The sequence below is a fragment of the Primulina eburnea genome, chromosome 17, assembly GCF_022965805.1.
Source record: "Primulina eburnea isolate SZY01 chromosome 17, ASM2296580v1, whole genome shotgun sequence".
Lineage (NCBI taxonomy): Eukaryota > Viridiplantae > Streptophyta > Magnoliopsida > Lamiales > Gesneriaceae > Primulina > Primulina eburnea.
In genome coordinates, this window is record NC_133117.1 from 28,316,994 (window position 1) to 28,324,163 (window position 7,170).

The window sequence follows — 7,170 nt, forward strand, 5'->3', positions numbered from 1 at the left end:
CTCCGTACCTTTCAAAGTCGGTGGATGAAATGACTGAAACCTTTTCAGCAACTTCTCCATTGCTGTAGGTGTCACATCCATGGGAGGATTCGAGGTACTCCCCTGTTCTGGCATCCTTCTCGGAGGCATATCTGAAATCAAAAGGATTAGCAACCCCAAACCAAAGTCTATTTCAATCCTCCTCCGATCATCTTACTGCTGATCCAGAATCGGCTCTGATTCAATCGCAATAATACATGTTTTCAAATCAAATCATATAAACATGTATCATAAAGCAGTAAATCATGCCAGCAATCAAAAGCAGGAAAGAAAACACATTCTACCCCGCTCACTAGCTCCTATCTCAATCTCAAGGATCTATCGCTCTGATACCACCTGTTGTGGGGACCCGGACGCTAATCAAGTTTTAATCATCATTGGGACTAATTAATCAATTATAAACAGGGTCTAAATTTTTTTTAAAATGCGGAACGTAGTGACATACAAACATATACACATCTCAGTATATAAAATACAATACAAGTCCTGTACTGCATACATTCAACTAAACTAAGGTTTAAACAGCTAATGTCAAGTGTCCAACCCTATCTACCTCCAAGTCCGGAGCCACCACTCTAATCATGATCTCATCTCATCTCCTGGACCCTGATCTTGTCCCACCTGCCGTCATGTACACATACAGACAAGACAACAGCCGGATAACTCCGGTGAGAATAAATCCCAGTATAAATCAATGAAACACGCAATCATATAAACAATATAAAGCATGTAATCAGGTAACATGAATATGTATCAAAATCTGAAACATAAACAATATCAAATCAAACTGTCGATATTACTCATAATTCAGACTAGACTCAATCCTAGTCTAGGGATCCCGGTTTCCAGATGTGGTATTCCTATATCGAATTCCGTAATAGGAGGAACCGTAATTCTATTACTCGATATAACCCTATCCGGTGTTCCTATATCGACTTCCGTAATAGACGAATTCCTATTCCCTGTTACTCGATATAACCAAACATCCGGTGTCCTGACCTAACCATCATGGACTGTAGCTCTATCGCTAATATCCTATCTTGAGACATCGTGCAATGTGCCGTGGCGATACCACCACTATCCAGCACTTCTGTCACAAGATAACTCGTCTAATACCTGTCATCTAAATTCAAGAGAACAAGTACAATAATCAATGTAATGCAAATCTCCATGCAATAAAATAAAGTATGTGATTTAGGGAAACCCAAGTCTAAACCGACTCAAGTCCATCTCCCAATACCACATTGACTTATACCTTTCTTTCGTCGGTTTCTGGCTCAGTCGAAGTCCTGAACTCACAGCCTGTCTGGCAATGACAATATCAATAATCTCATATCAATATACCGTCCAAATCAATAACAATCTGATTAATCTGGATATAATTCAAAATCAACGGTATAACGGTACAATTGCAGTATTCCCGTCAATACAACATTACTAGATAACAGTTACAATCCATAACCCATATCCAGTACAATCCATAATCCAATTCCAATTCAAATCTGTCTGGTATAGATCAATATACCCTAAGAAATTCATAACAATTCCATACTCAGTTCGTTTCTCAGTCTGACTTCGATTCTACGATGTCTAATATGTCAAGAACATCATATATGAATTCCATTCAATTCTGACAATCGCATAATTTCAAATCATGTCAAAACGTAGCAAAACTTACGTCAAAGTGTAGCCTACGTCGCTAGGAACTCGGTACCGAAGTCGGATTCAAAATCAGACGGACGAATTTCTCAGAAAAGGCGTAAGGATTTTCAACAACTTTCCTCGACTCTCTTCTCTCGATTCTGATTTCTGAGGAAATGTCTTGCATGTATATATATATATATATATATGTATATATATATATATATATACACCTCGCGCATGCCTTAAGCCAAGTGGCTTAATTCTCATATTACACGTCTCGCGCTCGAGCGGTGGAAATCTACCGCTCGGGCGCGAGCCCGGCGCTCGGGCGGGTAAAACTTACCGCCCGAGCGCGGAAGGTTCTGCCTCGATTCAACATGCTTGGCGCTCGAGCGGTCAAAACTACCTCCCGGGCGCCACTTCCTCTGCCCGAGACGAATTGTTGTTGGACTTTGGCGCTCGGGCGGTCATTCCTTACCGCTCGGGCGCCACCAGTTCTGTCCAACAATTTTGCCCTTCTTATAAAATCTTATTTCGTATCCCGATTAACCCTTTCGTAATCATATCAAATTATAAATCAATAATTACAGATTACTAGGATTAAATTTCAGGGCATTACAATTATGCATATTTTAGTTAATCGGAAACAGATCTTCTAGTCAATTAATGCATGCACACATTTTCAGAGAAAAAAGTAATTCTTTTCACTATCATTTCTTATTTTTCCGTCCTGTAAATTGTTATTGTTTATATATATATATATTGAAGGGAGGGCCTGGCCTATTTTTGGGATCTCTGAAAGAAACAGCGAGAAGGAAAATCAAGTAAGAAGCCAAGGCATGCAGTCTGCAGAGAAAAGATGCATGCAGACTTCTGTGATTCATGAGGAAAATGGAAACAAATTTAATTTCGAAATTGCTTTTAGCATTTTGGAAGGTGAAAAAACCTCATTGAATTATAATCCAATATGAAAAAACTGTGGACCACCCACCACGTATAAAAACTCATTCTTTTCTTGATATATAAATTATTTTGGATATGATAAATCATTTTCTTGCTATTTAAAATTTAAATATGTTTATATTCCAATATATCGAATTTGTAAAACCATTCGCAATAAATTAAAATTCTCAAATATAAATCGGAAGCAATGCGTTGCTTTCAACTCCTCCCATGAGGAAACTTTATGTTAACCGAAGTATTGATGTCAATATACTATTCTTAGTCTTTTTCTCATGTTCAAATTATCTTACATGTTATATCAACAAAATTAATATTATATCGTTGATGTAACGTCCAAATATACAAAGAGGGACACGGCTAGGGGAGGTGGTTTGCGCGTTCGGGTTTACGACTATGAAAATTATGAGAAATTAATTTTAAGCTTATACGATGGTTTGGGATATGCTTGAGTCGATAAAAGCAAGAGAACGTAAAAATCGGGAATTTTAGATCCCAAGGACAAAATGGTCATTTTACGTCTCGGGTAGTACGAAAAATTTGGCAGTGTACATGCTAAATGATATTTTTAAAACTTTTATGATAAAAATATGAGAATTTTATGATTTAGAATAAAGCTGTGCAATTTTTACTGTTAAAATGCTATTTTACGAATTTGGAAAGGACATGATATTTTATGAAAATAAAGGAAGAAAAATATGTTGAAGGATGTGAATTAACTGTGACAAATATGATATGATATATGATGATTGGTAATATCGTAAGGGAGAACACACCATAGGGAGCCCGTTTACGGGAGAATTCGTATTTCCATTTACGATAGTGCCTATTGCCGGTCCCCATGCGCAATGGTGAGCTAAGACTGAGCAGTCGACCACATGATACAGGTAGTCACTTTAAGGATCAAATTTCACCTAAAATGATATATGATAAGGGAAAGTTTTACGATTAAATGATTTATGATTTATTTATGATTACAAGCTTATTTTAAATAAAAGTATGATTTTAATGTTTGTGCATGTATATGTATTATTTGTTACATATGGTTAAAACGTGTTGAGTCATTAGACTCACTAGGTTTGGATGACTGCAGGTGAGGTTGTTATTGAAGGAGGCGCTGACACTTCAGTGGATCGAGTCCGACAATACACTCCCGAGAGACATTTATTTTCCGCATTAGCTTGCTAGTTGAAGTTTTGAAATAAAGATTTTGAGAATGATTTATTTAGATATTTTTATGCTTTATTTTGAAGTTAGTTTTGATCATATTAAAGGTTGACGTAGGATTTTTGTTAATTGACGACTTAGGGATTTTTATGCACTTAAGAATTTTAAATGTTAAATTAAATAAATTTTTGGATGTTGGAAATGTTGAGTTATTTAGTATACAAGTTTCGAATTTTACAAAAACAAAAATTAGTAGGATTTTTAAGTTAAAAAGTAATGGACGTTTCAGTTGATGAGTTGTAATTCATTTAATACTAAAATTTTTAATTTAAGATGAAGTTTTTAGTTTGGGTGTACAGTGCTCCCCAACTAAAAAAAATAGCAATTTTCCATAATAATTAAATGTTTAGAAAGGGTTTGGAACATATTATTTTTATTTTTGAAAATGTTTGGAACATATTATTAGATACGAGTACATTGTCAGTTGATTAAGAAAAAAGATATCGTTGAGTAGACAAATATTTCATGAAATAATTGTTTAGCTGGATATCTTAGAGATATATCCAAATTAGACCGTATTGAACATATAGTATCAAAATATAGTATGTTTTTTGTGAGACGGTCTCACGAATCTCTATCGATGAGGTCAATCCTACCGATATTCACAAAAAAATTAATACTCTTAGCATAAAAAGTAATACTTTTTCATAGATGATCCAAATAAGATATCCGTCTCACAAAATACGACCCGTGAAATCGTCTCACACAAGTTTTTGCCATCAAAATATTGAATATTTTTTTAAAAAATTTTATTCAAATGATAATGGATGGCTTAACGAAGTAGTGTTTTATCAAATATTTTTTAGATAAATTATTAACATTGAGATGTGGCCAACCCGAGCATACAATACGGTTTTTTGGTTTTTTGTTTCTTCCCCATTTTGTGCTAGTTTAAGTTACAGCTGAACCATATAAATGGATGGTCAAGATCCCGATGCGAGCACTTTGTACTTTTCTCAAGTCTGTGTTTGTTCAGATTGCATTCGAACTGTTGAAATGAACGATTATGATTTGATCTGTGTGTTTCTTTCTAAACTGTTGAGAAACACAAAATGTGTTGTATAGTTGAACAGTTTCACGAATTCTACATGTTAATCAACACACAATCTCCTAAACATAAAAAAAAATGAAAAACTGTAATGGCGAATATTTAATTAAATCCGAAGCACTGGGAAGTCACGTGAAAAGAGATTCACCTGGAAAAAATTTCCCTAACAAACTTTTACTTTCGTATATTCTTGTTAGAAAAAAAGTCATGTAAATCCTGTGACTTTAACTGTCCTTTGTATTAGTTTTGTACTTAGTCAAACTTAGGTATTGATCCTTTAACTTTTAAATTTTGATTATTTTTGTTCGATTTTGACCCAAGTGTCCCATTTCAAGGCTATAAAATCCAATCATATGACAACAAATTAAATCTATAGATTTTGTTTTTTATTTTTTTTTTGTGTTTTTCGTGAGTTTTCTCTTTGTTTTAATAGAATATTTTATAATTTTGGTTTGATTTCATGGAATTTTATGTAGCATATAATATGATTATTTCCCACTAAATTAAAAATCCCCAAATTTCTTGTCATGACATAATATTTTTAGTTAATAATTTTTATTCATTTTCGTTCTCTAGAATTTGATAAATATGGTAATTGTGTAGCAATTTTCAAAGTTTAAAGACTAAAGGTGTTGCGTTGAAATATTTAGGGATAAAAATATTTAAGTATGACAATAAGAGGACTAAAATGTATTTTTCCCAGGAAGTAAGAATATGACATTTGTACTTATTACTGTTATTGGGGTAACCATGTCCAGCATTCAAAAAATTAGAAAAGGAAAAATTCAGGTTGAAAAAGACTAATATATATTATTTAATTAAGATTCTAGTAAAATGAACACAGGATTAAAGATTGATTTTGAAGTTTTGATGCGATGTTTGTTACTTAGCTCTCTGATGTTATTTTTAAAGCAATATTCCTCGATGTACGTAATTAAATAAATATATACATTTTAATATTATTTATATATAAATAAAAAGGTGTTTTTTTTAATTTTTTAATTAAAAAAAACTAAAAACGTGATTTCCTCTATATAAGTGAGGCTAGCTTGGCAGCCATTCCACCATCGAGAGAAGCATGGTAAGTTCCTCTTTCTCTCAACTAATGAATAATTATATATCTTTTAATAGTTGATATTTAATCATTGCAGGAGAGAATCCCCGATATTCCCCCTGGTCATGGTGCCGCCACTACAAATCTTTTGAATGATGCACTCGCTAAAGAAGAAGAGATAAGAAGGCTAGAAGCTGAAATTGAAGGCAAGCGAAAAGAGCTGGAAAACCATGCTGCAATTGCTGTGCAAGGGCACGATTTTGAAGTGAGTCAGCAGGACCATGTCCATTGTGTGCGCATTTTGCTGCAAATGCATCCGGAATGGAGTGGTGTCCTCAGAGTTACGGCCAACAAACTGAGGACTCGTGAAAGTTTCAAACAACAACTTCACCAGATCGTAGATGAGGCTGGGAGGGCCGAAAAAATTACCATTGTCTGAGAGGGCCGAAAAAATTACCATTGTCTGAAGTTTGTTGGAATTAGTTGGGGGATTAGATGTAATGGCAACAAAAATTAGTTCTGGACTGCTGTAAAACTCTCTTTTTCTTCTAAAAGTTGCTGTGTATGTGCATTTTCTTTCACTCTTCTTGTATTTGAACTAAAACATGGTCGGTTCATGCATTGTGAAGTACTTTTATTTCCATGTCTTATGAAACATTTGAATGGTCCATTCTTAAAATATCCGGGAAAACTTCTATTATTACTACTATTATTATTATTATTATTTATTTTTTAATTTTTTTCCTTGAACAAGAGAAAAATCTTTTGATCTCTGCAAAGAAGCAGATAAATATTGATAAATCAATTACTGTTGCAGTTCATGAATAAAGTTCTTTATGCGAGAGTATCATGGATAGGATATTTGCTGACTTCCCTTGGCAAATAAGGGTGGAGGTTGATGGTGTTGAGATTGAGGTTCCTGAGGTAGGGGCGATCAACATATTTATAGCGAAGAGTTGTATTATTGATCTAAGCCCCTTCATTCTCGATTTTGTCATTTGTTGCGTCGATTTTTTATTTTTATTTTTATATGCAATTATTGATTAAGCCCCTTCTTGCATACTGATACTACATGAGTGCGAAGATCTCATTGAATGTGTGATATTCGTTTGATTCATTTTTTGTTTTTAATGAATAAATTTCCATTACAAAGGTAAATAAGTAACTTTATACAACCAAATCGAGAAATATACCCCGG